Raw genomic sequence first — 12,613 nt, forward strand, 5'->3', positions numbered from 1 at the left:
CGCGCGCGAAATTCGTGCCGGCCGCGCTTAAAAGTACGATTAAGCGGTACTTTACGCGATCGGCGAACGGGATAGGCGAGAGCGTACATTTACTGATCGCTCGCCCTCGATATGTGTATATATCATACAGGATGTCTCATAATGTGCGGACATAATTTCAGAAACGAATTCAAGACACAGAAATAACATGGGAAATTCATATAAATATTTGTCCTATCTGACCTTGTTTCCGAGTCGCAGACATTTCCGTATCTCTCTAATTCTTGTTAGATTTCCCCGGTAGAAATGTATATAGCTCTCTTAGACGTCCATGCAGTTACCGTCTAGTATTAATTAATGCATTCTCATTAGTCGTAACGATATCGTGTAGCAAATGGACAAGAACTTGATAGAGTTTGATTCAGGAATATTTCTAGAACGACACTGTCCATTTTATGAACAGCAGACTTACTCATTCAATTGGATAGTTTTTTGTTCATTTGTTCCGTAACTCGGAAGCAAGATCAGGTTTTTGTATCGCGAATTCACCGGTGACATTATGTTGACATGTTATGAAACACCTTGTATATACATATCGACGCGTTCTCATAAATTGCGCGGCCGCGGAGCGATGGCGTGACGCTGATTAAATTTCATCGGCGCTTCGCCGACGCACCACGTCGCGTCGCGCGTCGTCCATTTCGACGAAGTTCCCGGTCGAGCGAGCGAACGAACGACAAAACTTTTCGCGCTCGTGCAGTCGACGCAACATATTACCCGCGCTTTCATCCCGGTCGGGAACTGGCGCTGCTGCGGTTTCCCGTTACAACGTGAAGCCGAACCGTCGCAGCGCTCGCGCGATTCACCACTGCCGAGTACGCGGAATCCCGTCGTCTACGCTCGTAATCGGCTGAATGCTTCCGGGTCTGCTCTCAGAGAAATGATTAACCGTAGAAGCTGAAATATATAGCTGTGGCGGGTAAAATGTGTCTTTGAAATAGAAACCGATGTCGTTATCACCGCAGCAAAATTTATCAGCTGTTCGAATTTAGGCTTTTCGCTATTGCGAAAAATATTAGCTGCACCGCACAATAGTAGTAAAATCATATTCACACTCCCGATTAGAAATTTATTATTCTTTTTTAACTGCCCTTAAGGTGTTCTGATCCCTGTATGCTGATTTTATGTGAAATTTGGCCGTTTATTTAATTTATATTGCAATTCATGATTTATCTTTTAATGACCATATCATGGAGATAAATGCATCGGCTCTTCAGTTACCGGGGTCCATCCGTAGAGTTTACAAGCACTTTAATAACGTGAGTACTCTTCGACTTTTATATATTGCAGTAATTCGTTCTAAACTCGAATATTATCCCTTAATATAGTCATCTTATTTTGACCATTACTCCAATTTGATTTAGCGTGTTCGGCATAAGTTTCTGAGAATGGCTGTTTTTAAAATAGGTAAGCCAATCTCTGTCATAATTATTCTCAATTATTCTCACATGATCTCTACCTTCACTACCCTTCACTCTTTGCACGATAGAAGGATTACTTCTGACTTGAGCTCTGTGTTTAAAGTGTCCAATCAATATGTTGACTATCTAGAAATTTTAGAAACATCTAAAACTCAATGTGCCACCGAAACACTTTAGACATTTTCCGATCATTCATATTAAGTTTCATCGAACTTCTTACATCAAATTGCGCTGCATAAATAGACTTGCAGTATTAATGTAATATCGTATCTGGAAAAATACGCCTTGATATAAAATAAGCATTGATAAAATCGAATCCGAGACCTGTGAATCACGAGTCAATCACCTTAAGTATTCCACCACTTTGTTGGTCGATACGTGTTTCGTATTGTTCATAGAATAACCAGAGAGAGAGAGAGAGAGAGAGGGAGAGCACAGCTAACCAACTTTAGTTACTCATACTAATAATTTCAACTAATAAAGTTATACTTCGCAAAGCAAGCGTTTTGCCTTTAATAAACAACTTTTAGCAATGATAACAAATATTCGAACTAGCTTGTGGGGTTTATCTGATGTTGCTAATTCATTTTTCTGAGTGTACAATATACATAATAGGTTTATAGATTTTCGCTTTAAAAAAATGCCGAATTGTAACGTAATTTCCAATATACAACGTTTCCAGCGTTATCAGACATCGAGATTCCTAAGATTTTAACGCTACTACGACTTTTGTCAGAAATTACATTACATCTTATCCCTCAGAGCAAGAGGCTTACTACATCTATTGTAGATCCGAACTAGTATTCAGAGGAGATCGGAGATCCTGAAACTTCGAATCGCCTCATTTCCGGACACATTCAACTTTCACGATTTTTCCCTTCCGCGCGAACGATAATCGCGAGCGCACGCGAGGATCTTCGTTCGGCAAAAGTCAGCAATCGACAAGAAGCAGATCGAAAGTTAACCGATTCGACATTATTAACGCGCTGACATTATTGAAGCTTCGATTCAAATATAACTTTGCGTCGTACTTCGCGACGTGTGGCGCCGCTTTTCTACTATAATTCCGCATCGGCAGCGAAACCTGGAAGCCGACGATATCGACACGTCTATTCCGTGAAACGAGGAGATTGCCGGGTAAAGTGAAACTGCCGGTGATTGTATGGAATTATCGTACGAGCGTGCGTGAATAAAACCGGTGGAAAATAAGGCACCCTCGGCGTAAAAGGGCTAGATAGATAGTAATGTCTCCATTCCGGCCTCGTGACCGTCCGTTGTCGCGCGAGCGCTTTCGAAACGAGTCCTTCTCCTGTATGAAGACACCATCGAACGACATGTGACTTGTATAGAAGGTAGCTCCATTAAGGTGGTTGGTCCGCAACAATATTGGATTAGGAAGGTAATGGTTAATATAATATGAAGAAACTCGGTAAATCTGTGCTGTTTATAAACGTGATTTATGATATATGCAGCTTTGACATTATAACAAGATAATATCAATCAAACTTATACAATATTTACCAGAGAAATAATCGTGACATTGGAGTTTTTCGTATCTTTCTTTTTTTGTTTTTCGCACTTTTATGTATCGGCTACAAATCTTTCAGATTATTTAATAAAGATAATACCATTCGATACATTCGAAGCTTCGAACTCTATTCGAAGATTCAAAATATCGAAACTGTTAATAGAATTAATTTTGGAAAGTAGAGTGAAATGCTGTACAATTAGAGAGAGTGCCAGTATAATTCCATTATACGAATATAATGTGTTGAAAGTTCAGAAACTCGAAACTTTGAATAGAACTTCTAGCTTTATTATTTAACCATTCTACCTTTAAGAAGATAACTAACCAAGAAAAGCACAAAAGGAAATATGCGTATAATTCCAGATTTTCACAGGTTAGCCGTCATATATTCTAACCATTAACAGAAATTATATATTTTACTCATAAATTCTGAAAAACTAGATGGTCAACGATCATCTAACTTTTTTTTATAATATTTCTACACTTTTTTTATATCGTCTTTTCGTTTTATTATTAATGCCATAAGAGTAGTTTGGTTGCTAAAATTAAAAACGTGATATCAAAAGCCGTTTTCATATCTGTGATTCTTGTAAATAATGCTAACTATAATTTTAATTATCTCAGCTTCGATATGATCAATCCTTTTCTAATTTTACTTATGTGTAGATCGTGTTTTGATTAATATGCTGTTAAAATTTGAAAAGATTTCTATAAAAACATAAATTTATGTACTAATTACCTTAATGCAGTTCCATTTCCTAGACAAAATAACATTGAAAATGTTCAATTAGGCACATTAGTTTTGAGTATTTGTGCATCATGATTACTTTTTTAAATCGTAGCCGATTCCCTAAATAATCAACAATCATGATGCACAAATATTCGGACATAATATGCCTGATTGAAAATTTCGTCGACTTTGTCACTATGCCTAGGGAATAGGACTGCACTAATGGAGCCCAGGCAACATAACATTTAAAATCGGGATATTTTAAAGTCGTTTTCGAGACTTGAATACAGGTAAAAGTTCGTGGTATTTTACAGAAGACTTCTAGGAAATAGAACGTCTAAAATTGGGACACGTTTTTCAGTCGTCTTGTGTCCCGATTTTAGACGTTATTCATTTTGTCTGGAAGTTTTCTCGTAGAAAACTGCACGAATGTTTATTTGTGTTCAAGCCACTAAAGCTTAAATTAACCTTTTCAGGAATACTAACATATATGTATACATTTAGATTTCCAATTTTCCTCGTCCGATTCGAGCATTGTCGGCGAAGGAACGTTACTATAAATAAACATCTGCTGCAAAATTCGACGACAAGACGAAGAGAAATTTCGCCTGACACACGTGATATTTATGTCACTTGAGAATTGAATCAATTTCTCCAAACTTCAATCCGTCTCAGAAAAGAAATTAGTTTTCGCAGTGCCGTTGTGTGTGTCGGAACGAACGGAAGGGGGGTTGGCTCCTGCCGTGTCGGCCCTCCGTGTCCGGGCGGCGACGATTCTCGACTTCCGGTCGCGGCACGCACGGCCAGGCGGAAGAGATTGATACGGCGGCGGCGCCGTCTCTCGTCCGCGGTTCGGACGACACGTATGCCAACGTATCCCGACGGCATGGACAAAAACGTCGCGAGGGTGATATTGAAAGGAGCGGAACGAATGCTCTTTCGGGGGTGGGCGCGAGCGCGCGCGTTGAAATCGATATGCGGATGCTACCCGACGTCGGCAGAAGCGGGGAAGATTGAAAGTGCGTCCGCGTTCGACGGCAAGAATTGAATTCGACGGGGAAAAAGGAGGTTCGGCTGGAGAGCGAGCGGCGCTCGGCGTAAGACCTCGCACGGGAATGAGAGAGTCGGGAGACCAGAGAGATGAGAGAGTAAGAGAGAAAGGGCAGGGAAGGGGGGGGGGGAGAGGCCTGCGAGAGGACGAGATGGAAATGGAGGCGCTCGGAAGAAGTCGAGCGCGATGGCGCATGAATCATCCTTCCGATCGAGATCACTGAGAAAAAGGGATCCCCCTGACGGCCATAATGCCAGAGATAAAGTTATTAATTCCCGCTGTTGCGCTCTACTCGCATTCTTCATTTCTCCCCCTCTTTCTCTCGTTGTTGGTCCATGGAACGCAACGGCGACGACGACAACGGGGACAAAAGCGTTCGCGAGCCCCGAAGGCCCCTCTCGCCCCGAGTTATTTCATGAAACCAGCGTTACGGAGTCCGCGGAGAGCAGCCGTGAGGAAAGCCCGAGGATGAGAAATAGATGCAATTGTCATACTGTTTCTCGAGACTTGGCCTATTGCCATCATTCCAATATTCCCCCAGTATCAAATCGGTATTGACGTCTAATACTGTTCGTTAAAAATCAGTACCTCAGCTAGTATCTCCGCAGTAATTATTTCCTAATTGGGTATCGACGAAGCGTTATCGCGCTGCCACGACACATACACACACGCAGGGAGAATCACCTGGAGCTCCCCGAGCAGCCCCGATGCCACGATGAAAGTTAAGAGCGGAATCGCTGAAGACGCTAACTATTTCAGCGAGATTGAGAGACTTGGCGGCGGCTTGTGCTTAAGTGTCTCGCCGGATTACACGCCCGGTGCCGACAGCGATGCCGCCGCACGCGCGAAGACGTTCCCCGGTATTTGAGAGCGTGGCACCCCCGCGCGATTCCCGGCGGTTCCGGAGTCTCTCGTTTGCACGGAGGTTATTGGGGCCGGGGGGGGGGGGGGAATGAGGGGGGACAAGAAGGGCGAGGGGTGCGCGTCATGTTATTTCAGCGTCGCGTTCCGATATTTACGACCGCGACGATGCCACGACGGATATTCGTCGTGGCAGATACGTGTTTGCCTAAAAGGATCCGCACCGTCGCTCCCGTTGCTTCCAGACACTCCGCTACGTCCGCAATCGCGATCTCTCTCGCGCCGCGTTGCGCGAGGAATCTTCGTTTGCGCGCGGAAAAACAATTCCGTCGGCGTAACTGAACGAAAACCCGATTGGCGGAACGGGAAGATTTCTATAAGGAAAATTAGGGCGCTGGGACACTTTTTTTTGGAAGATTCGTGGAATTAACGGTTCTTGAGATATTGTAAAATTATGATGCCACAGTATCATCGAGAAATCCGTGCGATGTCAGTAGCAATGAGCAGATTTTTCGGATAAAGCGGGTAACCTATTGTCTCCTCTAAAATGTAAAACCCAACTACTGTATATCCGCCGCTAACATTGAAAAATAAAAGTATTTAAAAATGAAGTAGCGATTCAAAATCCAGCCTATGTTATTCTGCAGAGATCTGAAAAAATAAAAGGGAGCGTTACTGCCTGATAACCTATAATTACAGTTTTTCTTTTTTATAATCACGCGAGTACTTGCGCGCGATTATCCCTCGTCGATCGCGCTCGAGATAATTAATCATCCCAACAATACAGAGCCCCCCCCCCTCCCCNCTCCCCGTTTCTCTCTTGTCCACGCGCTCCGATGAATATCCCGCAGATTTTCCTTCGCCTCGAGGGGAGACGTGGTGGTGGACGTGGAGAAATATGCGCGGGAACCTCGATTAATCCGAACTCCGTCCCGGCCGGATAAACGAATCGACAGCTTTTTTCCCCCGCCGGATGACTATAATTCACCGCGCTAAACAGTCGGCGGACGAAGGACAGAGCGCGAGAGGGGGCGCGGAGGAGATGGCCGACCATGAGAGAACACGACGGGCATGAAAATCTGTCGCCCAGACAATGCCCACGGGGCTTCCTCGATTGCGGTTGGCACTTTTCGACCGCAACCAACGGAATCCGTGCCGCTCGCTCGCGATCGGCCCGCGTTCCAATTTATCAGCGAGCCTGATGGCTCTCGTAGGGATTCCGCCGCGATCGGAAGAAGATTCTCGGACGGCGCGTGAGCCAATTAATTAGCCGGCGATCGCGAAATTCCGCCGCGAGGTCCGAGTCATCGCCGGCTGTAATTGACTCGTCAGGTATTTCGCCGCGTCGCTTGTTGAACGTTATCTATCTCTCTCTCTCTCTTTCTTGCGTATATATTTTTGCCCGTAATCAGTATTACTAATTAAGTTTAATCAACGACCACGCGTAGCAACGTCTCTCCTTGAACACCGCGGCGATTACCGTCGCGGAACGCGTCTCGCGAGGCGCAAAATTCAACCGAGCGGCGAAATGTGTCGTGGATACTAATAGCCGGGCGAGGTGCGAAAATAATATTCGGGTTCATAAATAAAAGATTATGCATCACCCTCTGTCCTACCTGGGGCGTTAAGAAATTGTTTAACGGATCCCGTCGCGCGCGTCACACGAAGGAGAGAAATGAGACACGGGAGATTCAGTTTAAAGCGGCGCGGCATCGCGCGATAAAATATGCCGCGACGGGCGAGGTAATTTCGCGAGAAAAAATTGAGACAGGGCGGGACGCGTGACGCGAGGCCGAACGGACGAGGGGCATAAATCCGCGTGAATAAAGCGCAGGGCCCGTGTAACGTCACGTCGAAATGTCGCGTTTTTGCTACGAAAACCGCGAAGAGCGGATCGCGCGTGAAATGTGTTCTCCGGTCGGGCCGCCTCGGCGCTTCTTTCCTCACCTGTTCCCGCGGCAGCGAAAGGGCGCGTGTTTCCCGCCACTTCCACCCCGACACGCCCGCGCACGTTAAGCCGCTAACGTCAGCCCCCGTCGCCTATCAATTAATCACGCGGGGTAATTAGCGTCGGGCAAAAAGGCAAGAGCGCATCTCGCGACCATACAATAATTACCCGCGGCGACCTGCGCGAACGCTCGCCGCCGTCCGGTGAAACGCTTCGTACGGGCGAGAAACGCAGCGGCGCGTCAAAAGGGGCGAACCGGCGCGAAATGACGACAGAGAGAGAGAGAGAGAGAGAGATTAAAAACAAATTTGCTGATAAAAATTTGTTTTCAATTTTAGTAAACCGTTCGTTTACATACAACTGTGAATGTATTTTTTTAAATAAGCAATTTATTCGCTTGTTTAACGAAAATAATTTTTATATTAAATTTAATTATTTACTTATAAATATAAAAAATATTTTCTACGATAGAGTCAATATTTATAAAAAAAAAAAAATATATATATATATAAATTTACTGCTACGTAACAAATCATTCATTCTTTTTAAATTAATTTCTATATTTATACTCAGTTTTGGTATCGGATTAAAGTACTCACAAGCTGATTACAAATATATATTTATTTTAAGGTTGGAAAGTCCAGAGAAAATAAGCTCCGAAGATTTTAATTTTGCTCAAGACCGAACAAATCATTTCTTGCGCTTCTGCAGCCCGTTTTTTACGTCGGAATGCGAAAAGGAGGCAGCGCCTCAGGTGCAGCTTTTCAAATGACGTTGCTTTACTACTGCTTTTTGCGGTTATGTCAGTAGTACCATCAACTATCACAGCTCGTTTTAAAGCTTAGAGATGGCGCTTTAAAAGGACTATTCGGCGGGAAAAAATTTCAATTTGAACAGATGCTGTAGTCGATTCAATGTAGAGACCGAGAATTAATTTGTACACCTAATAGATTAAAATAAACATTTAAAAAAATTCATATTCTAATTTTTACATTTTGCTTTATTGAAATCACGTAAAGAAGATCTGTGTTAAGCGATAAAGATTTATATTTATTAAACATTATTTACTAAATTACATTTTAGTAAATACATTTACTGAAATTAAAACAATTTCTTCTCAATGTAGATAAATACGGGAGAGAGAGAGAGAGAAAGAGAGAAAGGGGCAGAGGGAGGAAGAAGTGAACGGACAAAGGGACGAGATGTACGAAAACGCGGGGGTAGTCGAGGAAGGTGGACGTGGATGGTCGCGTTTGCGGTTCGCATTCTGCATAATTACGGCAAATTGGTGTGACGTCGGTACGGGCCGTGTCGCGATGTCGTTGAACCGAGGGACCCGTACCAAATAACAAGACGAGAGCGCATGTTTAGTTACGCGAGATTTCCCGCGACAACAGCCGCGCGATCATGACGACGACGATTGCCGTTGATTCGATGGGATCGGCGAATCGCGCTCTCCGAGCGTCGCCTGGGAATATCCGAGTCATTTTGCGGACTCGGGAACCGCGACCAGCTCTCTCTCTCTCTCTCTCTCTTGATTAGAGAGTCGTTTGCGTTGACGCGAGAGACGACTAGTTCCCGCCTCGTTCGCACCGGGACGAGGACACTCGCTTTTTACGACCGCATTCGCGGGAGCATTAACTGCACGCGGACGAACGACTCGCCGGTTAAGTTTCCGAAATTGTACGCGCCGTAGAAATTGCGAAAGTTTGCTCAGAGCGCAGCGAAGATGGCTGGCTGGCTGACGGTCTTTTCGGGGTAAATCTTCATCCCCGCGTTCTCGACGACGGCGAGGTAGGACGGAAGGGGAAAGTCGAAGAACAACAGAATGATCGAACGCGACCGAGATTTCGTCCTGTTTAGTTCCGAACTAACTTATATTAACTCTCTCGGATTATCTCCTCGCAAGTGGCCCTTATAACCGCCGGAAGATTACAACTTGAGGAAATTGTTCGGCAGACGAGAGCCGAAGTTCGACACCTGTCGAGTCTCGGGACTAGGAGCAGCTACTGCGCGCGGACTCGCCCTTACTATCTCTCTCCGTCACCCGCGATGTGAATCTCGACTCAGTGGGAGACGGAAAAGTCGGTTAAGATTAACGTTCCTCCTCCACGTTCACTGTTATTGCCACCGACCTCCTCGTTTCAACCTCGTCTCACGCCGTTACTCGCCTTTTCTTATCGGAGGTGCTCGCGGCCCCACAGTTTCCCAATTTGCTCCGATTGTAAACATCACGGCTTGATGGCAGCGACCTATGAAATGATAGCGACGGGACCGTGACCATTATCGCGAACCAATGCGCCACGCGATGTCGCGTTGTCGCATTATCGGTACGTTGAACCCCGTATTTCTGCGTAAACGCGCGCACACGCTCGCGTTTCCTTTCAGTCATGACGCAATCATCGTGGAACGGCGCGGAGCAGCTATCCATTTCATCGGGAGATCCTCCGGAACGCGCGTCAGGGTCTGGGCGAGATAAAAATATAACGGCTGCATTTGTCCCAGGCGCTCATTTCTCAGGGATCTTATTACATGGAAATATTACCGGCGGATCTCCCGCGCCCGGACGGCCGCGAGATAACGATTCTTCGCGGCTTTCTCTCCTCTTCATTCCTCCTCTTCTCTCTCTCTCTCTCTCCCTCTGTTTGTATTAGACAGCCGGAACGGGCGTACACCTCATTTCAATGACCGCCTGTATTATTAACGGTTTTTTGTCAGCTTCGGATCCGCCCGACAAAATCGCCGACGAAGCGACAAGACCGGCATTTATCGCCGTAGCGATTCGACGCGCACTCCTCCCCCCCCCCCCCCCCCCCCNCGCTCTTGTGTAATGAAAAATCGCGCGAGCAGGGTCCCTCTTCATTAACACGTCGAGAGCACGCCAACGGTGTGATCGGCGTTTACAACGCCGACGTGTCGCGTCGATACGGGCGCGAATAAAGCGGCATTCGAGTAATCGGGGAGTCACACACGTCGCCGGTAACGAATTGATCGAAGAACGAACGAAATGACGAGAACGCTTCCTCAACCTTTGTTTGTTTGTGTACAGGATCTCTCCTAACGTTGAGATGACTCCTTCACTTTATTAACCCTTTGCACTCGAGGGCTCCGGAGCGGAGCCGTTTAAAATTTGTCTTCAAACTCTGCAAACTCAAATGCAAATAGCAAGAGCGGAATATCCTATACACAATAGTTTTTACGATTTGTCTTTGTCCTTATGTTATGAACTGAAGGTTATTTGCATTGTCTCCACAGCGGAGCCCTCGAGTTTGAAGACAAATTTTAAAAGGCTCCGCTTCGAAGCCCTCGAGTGCAAAGGGTTAACCGAGAAACATGTTGGTTGCCGTATCTATATCAATTTTCGAACTTTTCCTCTGTATATATTTAATTATTGCCCTTTATTAATGTAAAATAAATAATAAAGATGTGCAATTATGCGCTAGTCATGCTCTTTTCGGAAATAAACTCAACGCAGCGGAAAACCGAATTTTTATTGGGAGGACAATCAGCCGCCCTCTCCATCTATAAATAACAAATTATTCAACGGGATAAATATTTAGGAATTACGCACTAATTATGGGTTCTTACATCCGTATAATTTCAATTTTTTTCGGATTAATCGCGGATTAATCAGTATTATCGGAAAGCGTTGATTTTTCGTATTCGATGATACGAAATATGAATATACAGTAGAATTAGAAGGAAATAATGAGATAACGGGATCATTACTTTCTGACTTCGTGTCTCTGAAAATATATTCAGTTCGGGGAACAACGGTGTGCACAGTTGTCAATTGAATTCTCATCTGTAATTTAAAAACCCTGCGCAATATCGGACGCGTATTGGTATCGGATACACAATCGTTAATTCATCTTTCGCGGAGTTAATCGAAATCCGCGCGTCGACGTGCGCGCGCTCTCGTGACTCGCGGATCGTCGCGTGAAATCGCGAAACGACGATCCGCGAATTAAATCGACCCGCGAGCGTCCGCTCGCTCGGCGAATTAAAAATTCGAAACGAATGCGCGCGGGCGGGCGGGCGGTCGGGCGCGACGCATCAATAACGATGTCACTTACCGCAACACCGCCGATTTCAATTACAGATTTTATTCAATATTTATCCGCGAGTTTTTCAACGACGCGTCACCGGCCCCCCTTGTGCAAAATATAAAAGCGGCGCCCCGCGGTAACGCGTGTTTCGCCGCGTACCAGCGTAAAACGCGAAAATAGCTCGTTAAATCGACCAATTACGCGCGCTGTTTGTCTTGCGTGTGTTTCACAGAGTAGCTGACTCTGTGACAAAGCCGCGGAAAGTTATCTCTTTTTTGCAATTGAAACGAGCTCCCCCGGATCCGATAGATTATTTGCCAGACCGCTCATTAACGCCGGTTGATGAAATTTGAGTGATGAGGGGCACAGAGGAAAAATACCGCCAGTAAGGAACATTCCTCGCGTTACGTGTGTTTTCACGAGAGGAGAGAAAGAGAGGGAGAAGAAGGAGGGGGGGGGGAGATAAAGGACGAACGTAATCTCCCGTTATAAAGTTACGTTTCTTCTCAGTTTCGGGCCCTCTCGTATTCTAATGAGTGCCCGTTGCACGTCGCTTTAATATTTGATACAGCCCCGTACAGCTTCGTTCTTTCCTCCTCGACGTAAAAAATCTCGTTACGCGTTACAAGATCGGCGGATCGATTGGCCAAACGGAGCGTAAGAGAGGAAGGGGGGATGGGGGGAGGTGTGGAGACACTCGAAATGAATGTCGCACTGTAGCTCGGCGAGGCGCGTGCTTTTGCAGATGTGCGAATTAATGCGGTTTTACGGATGACTGATTCGATTGCAATTTCGGCGTTCGTTCGCGTCGGTACGCGAGCGCGCCGTCGCGCGAATAGAATGTCACGATGTTAATTGGCCATGTCGGAGAGTTCATCGCGCGGTTAAGCGAACTGCTCTCTCCGAAATCGCGCATTAAACGCGGCCGCAGCCGCTCGCTCCGCGGGTAGCGCTGGGCGTGTGCCGGGGGGGGGGGGGGCCGGGGG

General features: G+C 45.7%; 1 protein-coding gene across 1 annotated transcript in view; it reads right to left on the reverse strand.

Annotated features, from left to right (window-relative positions):
* The window catches only part of LOC106743854, a 114,187-nt gene that overhangs the window by 36,649 nt on the left and 64,925 nt on the right, over positions 1–12,613 (reverse strand). The gene's annotated exons all lie outside the window — the stretch shown is intronic.

This window comes from Dinoponera quadriceps, unplaced genomic scaffold (genome assembly GCF_001313825.1).
Source record: "Dinoponera quadriceps isolate SergipeBrazil2010 unplaced genomic scaffold, ASM131382v1 scaffold9, whole genome shotgun sequence".
Lineage (NCBI taxonomy): Eukaryota > Metazoa > Arthropoda > Insecta > Hymenoptera > Formicidae > Dinoponera > Dinoponera quadriceps.